The 20,187-nt window shown below is 39.9% G+C and overlaps 1 long non-coding RNA gene and 2 other non-coding genes across 3 annotated transcripts; 1 reads left to right on the top strand and 2 right to left on the bottom strand.

The window, feature by feature from the left end:
* Positions 1 to 3: 3 nt before the first annotated feature.
* On the bottom strand, positions 4 to 15,039 carry LOC132017161 (uncharacterized). Its single transcript, XR_009404187.1, has 3 exons — positions 14,959 to 15,039; positions 10,574 to 10,633; positions 4 to 121 (listed from the first exon to the last, which is right to left on the bottom strand). It is a non-coding gene; the product is annotated as an uncharacterized LOC132017161 (long non-coding RNA).
* On the bottom strand, positions 3,134 to 3,207 carry TRNAT-AGU (transfer RNA threonine (anticodon AGU)). Its single transcript has one exon. It is a non-coding gene; the product is annotated as a tRNA-Thr (tRNA).
* TRNAV-UAC (transfer RNA valine (anticodon UAC)) lies at positions 9,692 to 9,764 on the top strand. Its single transcript has one exon. It is a non-coding gene; the product is annotated as a tRNA-Val (tRNA).
* Positions 15,040 to 20,187: the final 5,148 nt, after the last annotated feature.

Raw genomic sequence — 20,187 nt, 5'->3', positions numbered from 1 at the left:
TCTTCTAACCTTGAGAAGCAGGAACCACCAGAGCCAGCTGAAGATGCCCCCAAACTTCCGCGAGGGCCCAGCTGGTCTGGGGATCTCTGCTGCGTTGGGGATGGGGGCTGTGCCCAGCTCACTGTGGGGGGGGGAGGTGACAAAGAGGTGTCATGATGATTCCATGTCCCTCCCACGGCTCTGCAAAGCCAGGGCTCAGTGATCGGTGTCAATTTGCTTAACAGGCGGTGCCCTTGCCTACTTGTTATTTTTCTCTTCATTTAAACTGTCATTCCTCCCCAGCGTTTCCAGAGGGGTTTGGAAGGTGCTCACTGCCAAATGATCTTTCCTCAAATCCTGTGTGGGTGTACCCTCGCCTCCTGCAAATGGCAATGTGGAAAACACTCTTTCTTCACCCAAAACTGGTCTGGTCGCAATGTTGCAGGAAACAGAAGAGAAGCAGTATTTCCTAGATGGCAAGATCGCCAGTCTTATTTTTTCCTTCTGGTATCAACCCAATAGCATAAATAATAGTTCATTTTGCAGTAAGTTGCTAAGCATTTACTTTAAAAGAATTAATGAGTAGCTCACAATGTGCCCAATGCTGACCTAGGCTCTGGAGGTACCAGATGTCCTGAAAAATTGGACAGGCTGGGGTAGTAAACGGCCCATGCGCTGATTATTATAATATGATTGAACAAAATAGGGTAAGGATTTTAAAATTGCCAAAAGAAACCACAGAGATAAATACTCATGCATTTTCACAGAAGCATAGGAACGGGGCAATTTTCCAACTCCTAGTGATTAGGAAAGGCTTTCGAAAGAAGTGATCACTGATCTGAGATTGGATAGATGAAGAAATACATCAGTGGAGGAGAGGTGGAGAGAAGCAGGGGATCTGGCATTAGGGGCAGCATGGTTGGTCATGGGTTGGGGAGATGTCATGGGACCTAGGAATGATGAGGATACATTCACTTTAGTCGGTGGAGAAATAGGATTTCAGTTAAAGACAAGACACTTTCATAAAGACGTATCGGTGAATTTCCAGATCCCATTTGGGATCAATTTGTAGAGAACAAACATTCTCCAGTGACTATATTTAAGCACTCACCTCTCCCAGCAGTGTTTCATATCACTGTTTATCACCCTTATTTCTTATAGTAGCCACCATCCCATGACAAGAGAGCTATAATATTAGTCTTCTGACAGATAACATTCCTCCCAGATGGCCCACAAAAGGAGAAATCAACCTGTAACACAACTATGGGGAGAAGCAAGAAACTAACTGAAATGAAGCCCATTGTTTGAGAGATGTTGTGCACCATGAGTAGGGTGGAGAGCATTTAGGGCATATGACAAATACTTGAAAAGTATTTCTTGGAATGTCGAAAAAATAGAGCACATAAACAAGAAAGTCTCAGGTCTCAGGGTTCAAAGTATTTTTCCAGGTCTATTATTTTTTAGAGTTATCTAATAAATGCGCTAAGTGTTTTCAGGTTTATACTTTTATTTCTAATTGCCTCAAGCATTTTTTTAAAGGAATGTTGTGTGCTTTGCTGTTAGTTCTTTTTTATCCTCTCCTCTTTAAGAAACAAATCGTATGGGGCGCCTGGGTGGCTCAGTGGGTTGGTCAGGTCATGATCTCAGAGCCCTGGGATCAAGCCCCACTGCCTCTCTGCTCAGTGGGGAGCCTGCTTCCCCCTTTTTCTTTCCCTGCCTCTCTGCCTACTTGTGATCTCTGTCAAATAAATAAATAAAATCTTTAATTTTAAGAAAAGGTACAAATCATATTACCCCTCCTTCCAAAATTTCTGGTGTATCTTAGAGTCCCATATCACATGAAAAGGAGAAAACAGTTATAACACTACTTGATTTACACTAAATTATATTAGAATTTTTACGTGGTTCTTTTCTTTCATTTCTTTTGAACTGGATTTGACAAAAACCAAATGAGTAAACACAACTCCAGGCTTACTAATGGGTTTGGAAAAATGGTCACAAGCATATAAAAGAATAGAACTCAGAACCACAACTATTGAGGTGGTGGGAAAACTGGACAGCCACAAGCACAAGAATGAAACTAGACCACAATTACACCAACCACAAAAATTAACTAAAAATGAATTAAAGACTTGAATGTAAGTCTTCAAGTCATAAAATCCCTGGGAGAAAATATAGGCGGTAAATTCCTGGACATCAGTTTTAGCAATGGGTTCCTGGATCTGACCCCAAATGCATGGGGAAACAAAAGCAAAAATAAAGGGGACTACATCAAACCATAGAGCTTTTGCACAGCAAAGGAAACTGCCCATCAAAATGAAAAGACAACTACGGAATGGAAAGGGACATTCTGGTGGTGATCACTCTGTTGGGCATACAGATGTCTAATTATAATATGCACTTAGAAGGTATATAATATTACATGCCAACTTTACCTCCCCCCCCCCCAAAAAAAAGCACAACCACTGAAACTAGATCACTAAGTCACTAACCCTTCCACAAAGAAGAGGGTCCATATAACAGCAGCATAAATATCACTCACCAGGGAGAGTGTCTGAAGGCTGACATTCAGGCCCCATCAGAGGTGTAGGGAACTAAATTTTTCATCTTAATGGACCACCAGGTAATTCCTGTGCTCACTAAACTTTGAGAACCATGGCTCTGCTTCAATGCACTATTCAGGGGGCCAAAAAGTTATTGGTGCAAACTGGTGGTGGAGGAGGGGGAAATGGCCATTCAAGGAGCCATTCAAGAAAAACAAATGTGGACAATGTTCTAGTTGGTAAAGAGTCAGGAGGCAATATAATTAAGACAGTTGCAGATATCACATAAAACCCAAGTAGTGAGTGTCTTTACCATTTGATCTAAAATGGTAAAAGACCAAGGAAGCAAACCCTACTTATTTTAGGCCATTCCAGTACTCAAATCCTAACTAGTAGAACTAGTTCTCTGAGTTTTTCAGTTCTCAGCAGATATTTTGGGTTTTCTATCGCTGTACTATTGGGACAGATTTCTTTTTTCTTTTTGGCTGTTGTAATTTTGTTAAATAAGATTCTTCAATTGATGCTGTCTCTTCCCCTTCTGGGGCTTTAGGGATGTAAATTTCAAAGTATCTCCAATTCTCCAATGCCAAATTACAAAAGCTCACACTAGAAGGCCCTGCTGGGAGTCGAACCCAGGATCTCCTGTTTACTAGACAGGCGCTTTGACCAGCTAAGCCACAGAGCCCTTGCTACAGGGTAGTTTGCTTGCATAGAATTTGAGGGTGACTTTGCTGTTTGCTCTGCTGCTGTGGTTCCCAAGAATTTTTGACCAACAGAAGGGCATCCAGATTCATTATCAGGATTATTAGCGTTTTTTTTTTTTTTAAGTCTCAGGATTTTGATAGAGTTTTCTTACTGTATCCTGAAAGGTGCCCAGCACTTTACACTGTGTGGGGAAGAGAGACTTCCTCAGCCCCTGGGCCCCTTCCACTAGGGCAGCTAGACTATGTCCCCTCCAGGAGCCTTTACAACTCCACACGAAGGTGGATTCAGCTTCGAATCTGCAACAGGGAGACGATGGGGCTTCTTGGCTGCACAGGCTCGAGCAATGAGGATTGCCCTGGGGCTTTCCTGGGATGACGCAGAAATCACTTGGCAAAAGGCTGGCGCTCTGACACAGGCAGTTTTCTTCTCTTTGTGGCTAAGCGGTTGCCTTTTAATCCCTTGTAAAACTGACCATTTTCTGTATTTGCTGAGACTGGTAATTTGCTGTAGCAAAGGGGAATGCATTAAAAATACATGGAGTTTCTTAAATTTGACACCGGAAACTAATATGATACTGTCTGTTAACTACCTGGAATTTAAATACAAACTTGGAAAAAAGTTGTTTAAAAGAGAAATTATATATAAATATCAAAACAGTGGAAGACTTCACTGGTATGTTCATTTCCTTACCTTTTCCCACCAAGTGATATTGGATAGACCTCTTCTTACTCTCACCTTTTTCCTGATGTTGATATTAAAACTAATAATGATTCCTTTCTTTCTGAGAAACAAATACTGAAAATGACCTGGAAAAGGCACACGTTCTCATTCCAAGAGGTTGGAACTAGACAAATCCTTTAGATCATCTGGCCTATCCTTGAGACAAACATTGGAGGAATATATTGTAACACACACCAATCAGACACATATCTATAATAAAATTGCACAAACTTCTATCAAAAATATACAGCGTTTTCGTGTGAGCAGCCTTGCTAAGACATCACTGCTTGGTGCTCCCCTCCACCAGGCTTTGCCCCTACCTCTCCACCCTCTTCATCACCCCTCCCATCCTGACCCCAAGCCAGTGTTGCTGAAGGGGGCAGGCGGTTGGAGAGAGCCCAAAAGATAGGTAAGTGCGACTTCCAGTACGAGTCCTGCAAAGATGAAGCTAAGCTGAAAAATTTGCAGCCCGTCCTGAGGGAGAAAATTGCTAATACAATGGAAAAGAGTGACCCGAGAGAAACAGAGCAAAGTGACTAATCAAGAAACCAAGAGTTGAGACTTAAAATCAGGAAGGTCCAGAGTCAAACGAAGCAAGAAAGGGACACGACGAATCTGCTGCTTGAAGAGTCCGCACCGCTCGCAAATGTAAGGAACAGCCTATAAATGACAATAATAACCAGGAAGTTCCACCACCTCCCTCTCTGCCTCATATGTAGATAAATGTAAATGCTTTTGACACAGGTGAAATCAAGTGCTCCTCTCTTGTGGATTTGGGGGTTAAGAGAGGCTTTGTCTTGTGTGTGAACCTGACATCCCACTGTTCTTTGGGGTCGGCATGGGGAGAGATGAGGGAATAATAGTTCAGGCAGTTCCTTTCCTATTTCCTGATCGCTCAAAATTATTTAGGAAGAAAGATATTTTTTAAAAGGACAAGAGCAAGCCAGTCAGTTGTTGAATCTGGAAAGTTTGGGTTGACCTTTTAGAAGACATGCCCACCGTGTCACTGATCCTCATGTAGGAAAAGCCTTCTAAATGCCTTTTTCATTAGAAACCATCTGTCTCATTCAGGAAGTGATTGGTTTCGAGACAGAGGCAGAAGGGGATGCTCAAATGTGTGATTCCAAGTCTCAGAGCAATTTGCTTTATGCTGTTTCCAATATCCACATTCATTTATTTCTTTCATAACAAAATCCAATCTGTGTGGTGCACCTGGGTGACTCAGTGGGTTAAAGCTTCTGCCTTTGGCTCAGGTCAGGATCCCAGTGGCCTGCTCAGCGGTGAGCCTGCTCCCCACCCCCAACTTGTGAGCTTTGTCTGTCAAATAAACAAAATCTTAAAACAACAACAACAACGACAACTGTATTATCCTTTAGAACATTTTTACGTGCAATAGAATGGATGTGGTTCTGTGAAGGTCTTTTTGCTTGTGTATATACTTTCCTGTTTGTCTACTTCTGAGCTTGGGAAATACTATTTTGCACTTGCTTGATCTCTGTACTTCCACCTGAATTTTGTCTCTCATATTCCTGAGAATGTGGAGGAATACTTAGTTAAGACTTACAGTTTTTAATTCCTAATGGTAACTCCTAAGTAGACTTATTTATTTTGTTGGTATTCTATTAATTTAAACAGATCAAACACTGCAAAAAGAGAGCACCTATGTTATTCCAACTATCATTCAGGAAATTAACCAAGAAATTAATCTAGCATGCAAAAAAATGTAGCAGAGGAAAGAATTAGCCTATTTTCGGTGGAGTCTGACACGTGTGGGAGAAAATGTGTTTTTCGATATGGTAAGTTAATTCAATATCATGGTGTTCTACCCTATGTGTTTATCTCTAAAATTCTACTGCAAACAGAGAAGCCATGCCAATTGCATTAGTATCCTTCCCTCATTGCATTTCTGCATATAGTAGGCACCAAAGATATTCAAATATTTACAGCTGGTGAATAACATCTAAAATTTTTAGACGCACAGAAAAGATAAATAAGAACCCTCAATAGAAACTTTCAACATGGGGTGCCTGGGTGGCTCAGTGGGTTGAAGCCTCTGCATTCAGCTCAGGTCATGATCCCAGGGTCCTGGGATCAAGGGTCCTGGGATCAAGGGTCCTGGGATGGAGGGTCCTGGGATCGAGGATCCTGGGATCGAGCCCCGCATTGGGCTCTCTGCTCAGCAGGGAGTCTGCTCCCTGCCCCCTCTCTGCCTACTTGGATCTCTGTCTGTCAAATAAATAAAATCTTTAAAAAAGAAAAGAAAAGAAACTTTCAACATTCCAACCTACCCTGAAAGTAGTTATATTTAATTTTTTTTCCAGAAGTTTCTTAAACTATAGGTCTCACTTGAACAGAATTGCCTTGACTGACTGAAATTAAGTACTCACGTTATAATAATGATAATAGCAAGTAGAGAAACTGCTTCTAATAAAAATACACAAGGGAAAGAATTCCTACATAAAGGAAACACATCAAGGAAAAATGCAGCTGTTCGAGAGATCCTAATATTATTCTACACAAAAAGCAAAGAATTTGAACAAGGAGGTGAAGCCCTTGATAAATTATGTTCACTCCTGAATATTATTGCAGTAACCCAATGGAAAAAGATTGGCAGGAGGTGTAGGTATGAGTGTATTTTAACTATTTGAAATTCAGTGATGTTTTACAAACATTCCATCCTCCTTGGAGTACTGAAATAAGGCACTGTAGTTTCTTCTGTCACATATTTTTACAAATTATGCTATCTTTTTGGGAATGTGGGAACTCTATGAGATTAGGGGTGTTCTTGGTCTGGGCCTCTGTTGAGGCTCCACAGGCAACCCTGTTCTTCCAGAATTCATCTTTCTCATGATAGCATCTGAAGTTCAAGTGGCCTCCGCTTTGGAAGTTGTTATTCCAGCACATTGATGAAAGCCTCTGCAGTCTTTCCTGGATTTTCACTCTAAAAGACTAACTTTCCTCTTCCAGTGCAAAGTGCCCTGCTGACTCACCCCTCTCCACAATTTAACTTAATTTTTATAATACAGGATGTCTGAAACAAAGCACATTTTGGAACATGAGATATACCTGTAAGGACTCCGTCCTGTCTCTGGCTATTGTTATTGTACAAAAAAACATTATTTTACAAAAAAGAAAAATGCTTGCCACTATTTTAAAAAAGTGTGTCAGATGAAGGCGTGAAAGAGGAAAAAAAAAAGGTAAGAATTCAGCAAGGTCCATCTGAGTTATTTCGCTTATCGTAATACCCTCTGGGTCCATCCATGTTGCAAATGGTGGTATTTCACACATTTTCATGACAGAGTAATGCTCTAGAGTGTGTGTGTGTGTGTGTGTGTGTGTGTGTGTGTAATATATTCATCCATCAATGGACACTTGGGTTGTTTCCATATCTTAGCTATTGTAAATGAGCCGCAATAAACATAGGGGTACATGTATCTTTTCAAATCACTGTGTTCATTCATTTGGGTAACTATGCAGCAGTGGGATTACTGGATCATAGGGTAGTTCTATTTTTCATTTGTTGAGGAACTGTCCTACTGTTTGCCACAGTGGCAGCACTGATTTAAATTCCCACCAATGGTGCACGAGGGCTCTCTTTTCTTCACATTTTCACCAACACTTGTTATTTCTTATCTTTTGGATACTAGCCATTCTGACTGGTGTGAGGTGATAATATCTCACTATGGTTTTGATTTCCATTTCCCTGATGACTACTGATGTTAGGCATCTTTTCATCTGTCTGTTGGCCATCTGTATGTCTTCTTTGGAAAAGTGTCTATTCAGGTTGTAGGGGATTTCCTACATAAAAAATCACATTATTTGTGAATAAAGATGGCTTTATTTCTTCTGTTTCAATCTGCACATTTTGTTTTAATGTAGTAGCTAAGACCTCTAAGTCTTTCCTTGATCAGGAAAAGTGAGAAAGAGGACATTTTTGCCTTGATTTAAATCTTAGAAGGAAGCATTCAGTCTTTCACCATTAAGTATGATGTTGTTTGTACTTTTTTTTTTTTTTTTTGGTAGAAAGGCTTTATTTGATTAGGTAAGCAAAGCTCCCTTCTATCCCTAGTTTGCTGTGAATTTTTATCATGAATGGATGTGGAATTTTACTAAATGCTTTGTCTGCCTCTATTGATATGATCATATTGGGGTTTTTTTGTATTTAGTTAGCCTATTAATATTGTGAATTACAAAATTGTGGTGAATTTCCCTGATTGATTTTTTGAATGTTAAAACAGGCTGGGATAAATTTCATGTAGTAATAAAGTATTATCTTTTTAAATATTTCTGAGTTTGATTTGCCAATATTTTTAAAGAATTTTTAGGCCTATGTTTAAGAGAGATGTTGTGCTAAGTTTTCTTTTATAGCTTTGTCTCATTTTGGTATGCATATTTTAATATATATCCTAGAGGTCAATAAAAGTTTCTATCTGAGACCATTGGAGAGTTAACCGAATATACTGGTTCAACACTAAGTGGAAATTTCCCACAGAGACAGAGAGTGTATCTATCACTCATTAGGTCGTGGCTGAACAGGTGTGGACATGTGATGTGTAATGGCTGTGTCTTCAGCAGAGTGGATAATCTAATTCTGTCTCTTCTGTGTCAATCCGCAATTACTGCATAAGAAATCACCTGGAGTATCACCAACATAAAACATAGTTATCTATTCCCAAGTGGCTCTGGGTCACTTGATATAGGCTGGACTCAGGTGGCTAGATCTGATCTCACCTGGGTTTGCTGAAGCTTCTGAGCATCAGTTGATGAAGACTCAGAGTGGGGGAGGGGGAGAGTGGACTCTGTACCATATGAGTCTCCTCCTCCTCCTCACGGAGTTAGCAGACTGGCTAAGGCATGTTCTTCTGCCTGTGGGATCCCAAAGAAACAAGCCCAAATGCACATTTGGCTATGCCAAGGCCGCTAACTTTCTGTTAGTTAAGGCAAGTCATATAGACAACCTCAGGACTCTTTCAAGAGGTCTGCAAGTTCTAAACTAATTTCATAGTAATACTAGATATTTATGATGGGCTTGACAGTGATTTTAATGAATGCCTTTTTCAATCTTGTGAATTGAAATGCACAGTAGTTTCAGGACAAGGGGCAAAGGAGGAGTTAATGTGGACTGTTGCTAAATTCAAGATTAGTTTCCAGAAAACAGAAATGCACTTTTTTAGTGATTAGTACCACAATGTCATCTTAAGAAGGGACTTTTTTTTTTTTTTTTTGTAACCTTTGTATGTACTGCTGTTTCCCAGAACCTTGAAAAGTATCTGGAGCATAGTAAGCTCTCAATAAATATGGGTAGAAAAACAATAAATGTCGGCCAGACTAAGTGTTCCAGGAGAGTGGAACTCTACTCATTAAGAGTGGAACAGAGAGTGGAACAGTACTCATTAAGACTTTCAAGCTTGTGGGGGCGCCTCGTGGCTCAGTGGGTTAAGCTGCTGTCTTCAGCTCAGGTCATGATCTGAGGATCCTGGGAGCTTGTTTCCCTTCTCTCTCTGCCTGCTTGTGATCTTTCTCTCTCTCTCTCTGTCAAATAACTGAATAAAGTCTTAAAAAAAAAAAAAAAAGACTTTCAAGCTTGTGTATGTGAGATGCAGATAGCACATTTGTCCTACATGTCCCCCTGGGCCATGTTGACAGGAGTTAATTCTCAGTCATAATTAGAACCTATATCTAATTTTGGTCTTCTTTTCTCACCTGATTCTAGTAAGAGCTCTTTGAGACACTTATTGTCCTTGGGTTCCATGGTGTAGTGGTTAGCACATCTGCCTTACACACAGAAGATCCTGGGTTCAATTCCCAGTGGAACCAAAAGGCTACCTTTGGCTTCCATTCAAAAGAAATTTGTGAATTCTCCTTTTCCCTCAAAAGCTGAGATAACAGATGGCCCAGTGGGTTGCATCCTCAGTTTCCCTTTCTGGACACTCACTTGATTGGGCACATAGGCTTGTACTATCAGAGAAGTTCTCTGCATTTCGTGATGGCCAGGGAGAAAACAGTTACAAGCAACGCCTGATCAATAACAAATGTGGAATACTTTAAAATAGTACACAGTCAGAGGCTGATTGAAAAGATTATTCTAATTCTGTAATAGTTACAATGTTAAAGATTTATAATTGCAGAAACAAGCATCTATTTTAGCAAGTTGAAGCAGTAAAGGTGGAGAAATGTACTTAAAGGAAACCCCAAGTCTTTGGTCCCAGAAACTGGAAGTCTCTAGTTTTCATGTAATTAGATGTGTGTGGTTTCCCCCAGAATGAGATTTTAAGGAGGGTAGATGAGACATTTTTTTGTGGTTTTGCAAGGAAACACAAACATTCACATGCTTGTGGACAGAAAAGTTGCTACACTACCAATGTGAGAAAATTTGACACTGTTAAATAAAATGGAGAGCACACTTTTTTCCCAAAGCACTATGTAATTTTTAAATGTCTCATAATTTGGGTAGTGATTTAAAACCTGAGGATAGTAATAATCACTCAGATCTTAATTTTCCAACATATTAAAACACACGCACACAGCAATAAAACCATACCTTCTCCCTGACTAGAAGAGAGAACACTACAAACTTCAAGTTACTTATAAGGAGAACTATAAACAGCCAATCCTAGCAGACCTACCTTTCAGGAGCTCCCAAAGGTAAGTCTTTGCAGGGAATGAAAAGAGGTCCAGAAATCTATCTAGAGGTAAGAAAATCAGAACAGAGAGGCTAAGAATCAGCTAAAATTCCCCTCCCCTCAAATAGAAATTCCACTCTGAGTGAGGAAACACTGAAAAGGGCTCCTGGTAGATCAAAGCACTGTCTACTGGGACGGAATGTGGAGGTCAGCTAGAAATAAAGCAGTAGCGGCACAAACGAAAAGAAAACAAGAGGGAGTAGCTCCAGCTCCCTTTGGAGACTGGATGGTAAAAGAAAAATGAAGAAGTGGATTCAAAACCCTGCGAGACCGAAGGAGACAAAAATCTGAAGACACAGAAATTTTTCCTCGTGGACCCCCACCCCCTCTCCCAAAGACATCTATTAAAGTCACTGTATTGTTATGTAGGGATAGAAGCAGTTGGTCTTGAACTAGGAGTTGTGTAAATTATCCCAAATCTCTTCACACAATATCTGAATAAACTTTATACAAAACAACTACAAGAAAACACAAAATCAAAATATTGTAGCTATTGAAAATTCTTCCAAAAATGAAAAAGCAGAAGAAAAATTTAACACAGCTCTCATCTGAAGGAGACAGTTTCCTTTTTTCTGCATTTCAAAAGGAATTTTAATGAAAACAAATTTACAAACTTACATCATGACATTATTGAGTATTAATAACTATAATTTTATACTGAAGAGAATAATCTGCTAAAATTAACACAAACTTTATGTTCTGAAAATCTAAAACCACTTGTGCATAAATAAATAATAATATAAAAAAGTATATTCTGAAAGTGTAACCTAGTTTAAAAGTATTGTTTAAAGTATTTTAAATAAAAGTTAAAATATTAGTTTAAAAGTATTTAAAACTAGTTAATCTAGGGGCACCTGGGTGGCTCAGTGGATTAAAGCCTCTGCCTTTGGCTCAGGTCATGATCCCAGGGTCCTGGGACCAAGCCCCGCATTGGCTCTCTGCTCAGTGGGGAGCCTGCTTCTCTCTCTCTCTCTCTCTCTGCCTACCTTTCTGCCTACTCATGATCTCTCTCTGTCAAATAAATAAATAAAATCTTTAAGAAAAAAAAAAGAGAGAGACAACTATTATAAAAAAAACTAGTTAATCTAGTTTCAAATTGTAGTGTTTCTCAGGGACAAATCCATTTTGATTGTACTATTTTCATATCTATATTATTTTTCAATAATGTGAAGTGGCTATTAGTCCTAATCATATTGAATAACGTGCCATTTTAACTTAAACCATTATTTTCATATAAGAAATATTCATGACATACAATAATTTCCTTTTTTAACACTTAAAGAAAATTTTACATTATCACTTTAAGACTTCATAGAATCTCATTTACTGAAGGAAAAGATAAGTGCACCAATAAACTAAAGTGAACATTAAGAACATTATGTACTTGCTAAATATCTGCTGCATTTAATAATTAAGAAAATCTCATTTTTTGATCCTTTTATTTATTTCATTTTTTCCCTCTTTCTGATTTTTTTTTGAAAGATTTTATTTATGTATTTGACAGACAGAGATCACAATTAGGTAGAGAGAGGCAGAGAGGGAGAGAGACAGAGAGGGAAGCGGGCTCCCTGCGGGGCAGGGAACCTGACTCGGGGCTCAATCCCAGGACTCTGGGATCATGACCTGAGCCAAAGGCAGAGGCTTAACCCACTGAGCCACCCAGGCGCCCCTTCTTTGATTTTTTAAATTTAAATTCAATTAATTAACATATAGCATATTACTTTGAGGTAGAGTTCAGCAATTCATCAGTATTATATAACACCCAGTGCTCATTATATCATGTGCCCTCCTTAATGCCCATCACCCAGTTACCCCATCCCCTGGCCTCTTTCCCATCCAGCAACCCTCAGTTTGTTTCCTGTGATTAAGTCTCTTATGGTTTGTCTCCTCTGATTTTGTCTTGTTTTATTTTCCCCTCCCCTCCCCTATGCTCCTCTGTTTTATTTCTTAAATTCCACATATGAGTGAGATTATATGACAACTGTCTTTCTCTGACTGACTTATTTCACTTAGTATAACACCCTCCGGTTCCATCCATGTGGTTGCAAGAGACATTTTCAAACAAACATTTTTGGATTTAAAAAAATCATGTTAAGTCAGAAATTTAAAAAACTAAAACATGCACAAAAATGGGAAGAAATGAAATGAAAGTTGGTTGAACATAGGAAAAAATGCAAGAAAAAAAGAAAAATCGGGGCACTGGGTGGCTCAGTGGGTTAAAGCTGCTGCCTTCGGCTCGGGTCATGATCCCAGGGTTCTGGGATCAAGCCCTGCATCGGGCTCTCTGCTCAGCAGAGAGACTGCTTCCTCCTCTCTCTCTGCCTGCCTCTATGCCTACTTGTGATCTCTGTCTGTCAAATAAATAAATAAAATCTTAAAAAAAAAAAAGAAAAAGAAAAATCACAACAGAAATGAAGACTACATTACAAGGCACCCAAAGGAGAATAAATTTACAACACAAATGCTTGGTAATGGGAACTGAAGAAAGAGAACCCACCAAGAAAGTGAAAAGGAGATAAAGAAAGAAGAAAAATGGGTTAGATAAAAATGATTTAAACAAAAAGCAGGCAAAGAAATTCCAATATATGAGTAATTGGATTTCCTAAGAGAAATAAAAACAGTCAACAAAATATAAATAATAATTAAATCTATAATCCAAGAGGTTTCTATAAATAGAGGAAGCCTAACATCAGACTTCTGAAGAGCAATATAAAAAAAATAGATTAGCATGAAAAAAATAGAAATAGAAGAGTGAAGCAAGAATTCTAGCCAAGCGGAAATCTTCAAGAATCAAGAATCAAGAGTTTTAAATATGTACATACTGGACTCTTCTTGCAGAGTATATGATAACATGGATTCATTCAGTTAAGAAATAAAGAAACTTTATTGGGTGTACATTAAATATATTTAATGGTAGATGGATGACTCAAATAAATGCAAGGGCAAAGTGAGAGCATAATATTAAATGTTTCCATTCTGGTACAAAAATTATAATGTATATAAAAATAGGAACGGGGTGCCTGGGTGGCTCAGTGGGTTAAGCCTCTGCCTTCAGCTTGGGTCGTGATCTCAGGGTCCTGGGATTTAACCCCGCATTGGGGTTAAATCAATAAGTAAAATCTTTTTAAAAAATAGGAACAGAAAGGAAAGGAGAGAGGAAACAAAATAAATGTACTGACCCCATAGACAGTAAGCAAGGGCAAATGGCCAACAACAACAGCAAAACTGGGGAAAAACAAGTTAGACAGAGTAAAAAATGGGGGAAACAGGGGCATTTAGGTAACTGCTTGGACAAAAATTCAAACCATTCTAGATGTCACAAGAAATTTTTTAAATGAGAAATACAAGAAATACACATTATAATGATAAAAATATGACAGAGTTAAGAACAAATGTATCGGGGTGCCTGGGTGGCTCAGTGGGTTAAAGCCTCTGCCTTTGGCTCAGGTCATGATCTCAGGGTCCTGAAATCAAGCCCCACATCGGGGTCTCTGCTCAGCAGGGAGCCTGCTTTCTGCCTGCCTCTCTGCCTACTTGTGATCTCTGTCTGTCAAATAAATAAATGAAATCTTAAAAAAAAATGTATCAATCATATCATATATGTTAATAGGCTTAAGTCATACATTAAAATGTTTTCAAATTGGCTCGTGGAACAAAACATAACAATATGTTAAGATACACATCCAAAGCAAAATTATTCAGAGAAAAAAAAGAAACAGAATAAGGTACACCAGGAGAAAGCCATAAAAAATCAGGCTTCGTGATCTTGACATGAGATCATTTTGAATTCAAGCACCCCAAAATTAAACATGACAAAAGAGATCGGTTTTGAATGTTAAAGGCTATGAATCCAATAAAGTTAGAACACTTATACATTGTTATATACTAAAGAATGTACCAACTACATTTATAAAATAAAAATTATGGAAGACACAAAAAATAGGTTTCAGAGCAATAATAATAAAGACTTTAAAAGGACACCTTCAGCACAAGATAGGTGAAGAGAACTCAAATAAGAAAGGATATAGAGAGAGAGAAAAAAAAAAGAAAGGATATAAAGGGGCACCTGGGTGGTTCAGTGAGTTAAAGCCTCAGCCTTCCGCTCAGGTCATGATCTCAGGGTCCTGGGATAGAGCCCCACATCGGGCTCTCTGCTCAGCAGGGAGCCTGCTTCCTCCTCTCTCTCTGCCTGCCTCTCTGCCTACTTGTGATCTCTCAATCAAATAAATAAATAAAATATATATTTTTTTAAAAAGGATGTAGAGAAGCAGGGCAGCATAGTCAAGAAGGTAAACCTTATGGATATATGACTAAATTATAACCATTACCGCTATTTCTGCTTCTGTACCTTCGCTTGCTAACCCATGAGGAGATGGAAAAATACCAGCAGACTTTCTCAGGCATTCTGTAACCACACAACCCCCGCCCAGAATTGAACCTGGCAGAGGGGCCGCTCCCGGATCCCCACCCGGCTCTGGGCCGAGAGATAACAGTCATCTGGTGCCAGAGAAACCCCCACCCAGAATTGGACATGACAAAATGACTGCTCCCGGATCCCCCACCCAGCTCTGGGTGCAAGAGATAATAACCATCTGGCACCCCGCGGCTTGACAGGGAGACCCCGGCCAATCCTGAGGGGGCACATACCCTAGCGGTGCCAACCAAGCAGTCTGAAGAATGATAGCCATTTGACCTAACCAATAATCTGTTCCCAGCCTTTTCCCGCTCTGTAGCGCGCCAGTCATATTATAGAGTTGCCGTTTGATTTTCCTGCGGTATGTGGCGATTTGTTACAAGATACTATGATGTATGCTAAGTCCCTGCCTCCCCAAAAATAGTGGATAAAAAGTGCTGTGATCCTGAGCTCGGGACCTCTTAACGTCCCCCACAACGAGTGTGCGGAGGTCCGGGTTCCAACTCCTAATAAACGACCCTTGCTGTTTGGCTTTGACTCTGGATTCTGGTGGTCGTCTTTGGGGGGTCTCGGAATTTGGGCATAACAGATATTTATCCAATTTATAACCTCCTCTAGAAAATATGCATTTTTCTCCAGGGAACATTGACAAACTCAGGTGAGGTAGCATGTCACAAAGGGGGCTCCAATGCAGAGTAAGTTCCGTTAAGCAGAATCCTAAGAACCAGCACCCTGGTCCTAACAGGAGCCTGCTGTTTTATAAGACTCAGCCTTGGGGAGAGGAGTAGGAGACCTAAAGATCTCTGGGTCCCAGCAGTCCAGCTACATAGTTATCAAACCATTCTGAACATCTACAAACACAACAGAAGATCAAAGAGAAGAAAAGCAGCAGTTCTAGGAACAGAAAATCAACCACTTTCCAGAAGGTAGGACGTGCAGAAAAGTGAATCTGAAGTGATGGGGGGGGGGTGTCCCAGCAAGCGGCGGAGCAGTGAGCACAAAATCAGAACTTTCAGAAGTCTGTTCCACTGAGGGACGTCACTCCAGAGGCTTAGTGGGGGGTGGAGCCCTCATGGGGACAGTGTGGTCTCAGGACCTGTGGGGTCACAGAAAGACCAGGGGCGTCTGAGTGCAGCAGCGCTCCCAGGTATCTGAGTGGGGAAGCCAGCTACAGAGACGGAGCCGAGGGGTGGCTCTCGGCTGGGGTTACCTTAAACCGTGATCCGGAGCACAGCTGGACTACTGCTGTTCGAGCAGGGACCCCACAAGTGACAAGTCTGGGGAGACTCACCAGGAGGAGCAGGACAGCAGGAATCTGCTGGGTCTGGAGACTCCAAACGGGGCCATGCGCCAGAGACAGAAATGCTCGGTCACAGGCCAGGTGAGCTCGGAGTGTGGCTAAAGACCAGGGAGACTGGAAGGACTGACAGCTTTTCTCTGAGGGCGCACTGAGGAGCGGGGCCTGGACCTCTCGCTCCCACTGGGCAGGAGACTGGGCAGCCGCCCTTTTCGTTCCTGTCCTCCAAAGCCGTCCGGAAAGCGCTTAGGGAACAAAAGGTCCAAAACTGCGCAGATTTCTTAGCCTGGCCCCTGCCAAGAGCAGTACAATTCTGCCTCCAGCAAGGACATCGGAGAATCACAGCAACAGGCCTCTCCACCAGAAGATTAGCAAGACCGTCCAGCCAAGACCAAGCTCATTGATCAATAAGAACTGCAGAACTCCAGAGATACAGGAATGAAACACATAGAACTCATGGCTTTTTCCCCCATGATCCTTTAGTCTTGCAAAGTTAAATTAAAAAAAAAAATTATTATTCTACATTTTAACATTTCCTCTTTCCTATTTTAACATTTTTAAACTATTTTATCTAATCAATACCTTTTTAAAAATCTTTTAAAATTTTCATTGTTATAGTTATATTCTATTCCTTCATTGTATTTAACCTTATTTTTTGTATACGTATAGGTTTTTCTTTCCTTAAAATTTTGGGATACCATTTCTTCTAATAGATCAAAATATACCCTAAATCTAGCACATGGCTTTGTTCTAATCTCCAGCATGAACACATTCTTTCCTCTTTTTTCAACCAACTTCTTATCTTATCAATTCCTTTTTTAGAATCTTTTAAAATTTTCATCTTTACAGTCATATTCTATCCCTTCATCGTGTTTACCCTTACTGTGGTGTATATATATAAGTTTTTCTTTCTTTAAAATTTTGGGAGGCAGTTTCTTCTACAGACCAAAATATACCCAAAATCAAGTGTGTGGCTCTGTTCTATTCACCAGTCTAATACACATATATATGTATGCATAATCTACCTATCTATCTATCTAGATATATATATATATGTACATGTATGTATATATGTGTATATATATATACACATATACACATATATATATCAAAATATATATTTTTCCCCCTCCTTTCCTCTCCCTCCAGTTTCGGGTCTCTTCTGATTTGGATAGTGTAAATTTTTCCGGGGTCATTGCTACCCTTTTGGTATTTTGTTCTCACATTCATCTATTCTTATCTGGATAAAATGACAAGGCAGAAAAACTCACCTCAAAAAAAAAACAAAAAACAAAAAACACAAGAGGCAGTACTGATGGCTAGGGACCTAATGAATATGGACATTAGTAATATGTCAGAACTAGAGTTCAGAATGATGGTTATCAAGGTATTAGCTGAGCTCGAAAAAAGCATGGAAGATACTAGAGAATACCTTTCCAGAGAAATGAAATCCCTTTCTGGAGAAATAAAGAACTAAAATCTAATCGAGTTGAAATAAAAAAAAAGCTATTAAAGAGGTGCAATAGAAAATGGAGGCTCAAGCTTGGGGTGCCTGGGTGGCTCAGATGATTAAGCATCTCCTTCAGCTCAGGTCATGATCCCAGAGTCCTGGGATTGAGCCACATCAGGCTCCCTGCTCAGTGAGGAGCCTGCTTCTCCCTGTCCTTCTGCTATTCCCCTTGCTTGTGCGCTCTCACTCTCTGTCAAGTAAATTAGTCAAATATTTAAAAGAAAAAAAAAAGGAGGCTCTTATTGCTAGGATAAATGAAGTAGAAGAGAGATAGTGATATAGAAGACCAACAACACCCCATCATCTCTAACAATAAAACTTACAAGTCTCAGTGACAAAAAGAAAATCCTGAAAGCAGCTCAGGACAAAAGATCTGTAACCTACAATGGTATAAATATTAGATTGGCAGCAGACCAATCCACAGACACCTGGCAGGCCAGGAAGGACTGGCATGATATATTCTGAGCATTAAATGAGAAAAATATGCAGCCAAGAATACTATATCCAGCTAAGCTCTCACTGAATATAGAAGAGATAAAAAGCTTTGGGGACAAACAAAAACTAAAAGAATTTGCAAACACCAAACCAACCCTACAGGAAATATTGAAAGGTGCCCTCTAAGGAAAGAGAGAGCCTAAAAGTAACAGACCAGAAAGAAACAGAGACAGTATACAGTAAGAGTCACCTTACAGGCAATACAATAGCACTAAAATCATATCTTTCTATAGTTACCCTGAATGTAAGTGAGCTAAATACCCCAATCAAAAGACATAGGATATTAGAATGGATTAAAAAAAAAAAGACACATCAATATGCTATCTGCAAGAAACTCATTTTAGACCCAAAGACACCTGCAGATTCAAAGTGAGGGGGTGGAAAACAATTTATCATGCTAATGGACATCAAAAGAAAGCTAGAGTGGCAATCCTTATATCAGATCAATTAGATTTTTAAGCCAAAGACTATAATAAGAGATGAGGAAGGACACTATGTCATACTTAAAGTGTCTGTCTCACAAGAATATCTAACAATTTTAATATCTATGACCCTAACATGGGAGCAGCAAATTATATAAACCAATTAATAACAAAATCAAAGAAACAAATCAACAAAAATACAATAATAGTAGGGGACTTAACACCCCCCTCACTGAAATGGACAGACCATCTAAGCAAAAGATCAAAAAGGAAATAAAGGCTTTAAATGACACACTGGACCAGATGGACATCACAGATATATTTAGAACATTGCATCTCAAAGCAACAGAATACACATTCTTCTCTAGTGCACATGGAACGTTCTCCAGAATAGATCACATCCTGGTTGCAGACACATGAAAAAGTGCTCAGCATCAGGGAAATTCAAAACCACAGTGAGATACCACCTCACGCCTGTCAGAATGGCTAACATTAACAAGTCAGGAAGCGACAGATGTTGGTGAGGATGCAGAGAAAGGGGAACCCTCCTACACTGTTGGTAGGAATGCAAGCTGGTGCAGCCACTCTGGGAAACAGCATGGAGGTCGCTCAAAAAGTTGAAAATAGAGCTACCCTACGACCCACAATCACACTACTGTGTATTTACCCTAAAGATACAAATGTAATGATCTGAAGGAGCATGTGTACCCAAATGTTTATAGCAGCAATGTCCACAATAGCCAAACTACAGAAAGAGCCTAGATGTCCATCAACAGATGAATGGATAAAGAAGATGTGGTGTAGATATACAATGGAACACTATGCAGCCAACAAAAGAAACAAAATCCTGCCATTTGCAACGATGTGGATGGAACTAGAGGGTATTACGCTAAGTGAAATAAGTCAATCAGAGAAAGATAATTAGCATATGATCTCTCTGATATGAGGAATGGGAGAGGCAGGACAGGAGGTCGTGGGGAGTAGGGAGGGAAAGAGTGAAAAAAGATAGGATCGGGAGGGAGACAAACCATAAGAGAGTCTTAATCTCAGGAAACAAACTGAGGGTTGCTGGGGAGGGGAAGGGAGAGGGTAGGTGGGTGATGGACATTGAGGAGGGTATGTGCTATGGTGAGTGCTATGAACTGTGTAAACCTGATGATTCACAGACCTGTACCCCTGAAGCAAATAATACATCATAGGTTAATTTAAAAACATACTTTAAATTGTTTAATGAGTAATGATTTTACTTTATTAATATATTTTTAAAAGATTTTATTTATTTATTTGACAGACAGAGATCACAAGCAGGCAGAGAGGCAGGCAAAGAGAGAGGAAGGGAAGCAGGCTCCCTGCCGAGCAGAGAGCTGAATGCGAATGCGGGGCTCCCAGGACCCTGGGATCATGACCTGAGCTGAAGGC

Source organism: Mustela nigripes, chromosome 5 (assembly GCF_022355385.1).
Source record: "Mustela nigripes isolate SB6536 chromosome 5, MUSNIG.SB6536, whole genome shotgun sequence".
Classification (NCBI taxonomy): Eukaryota; Metazoa; Chordata; class Mammalia; order Carnivora; family Mustelidae; genus Mustela; species Mustela nigripes.
Note: the sequence above shows the minus strand (reverse complement) of the source record. Positions and strands in the feature narration are given on the sequence as shown.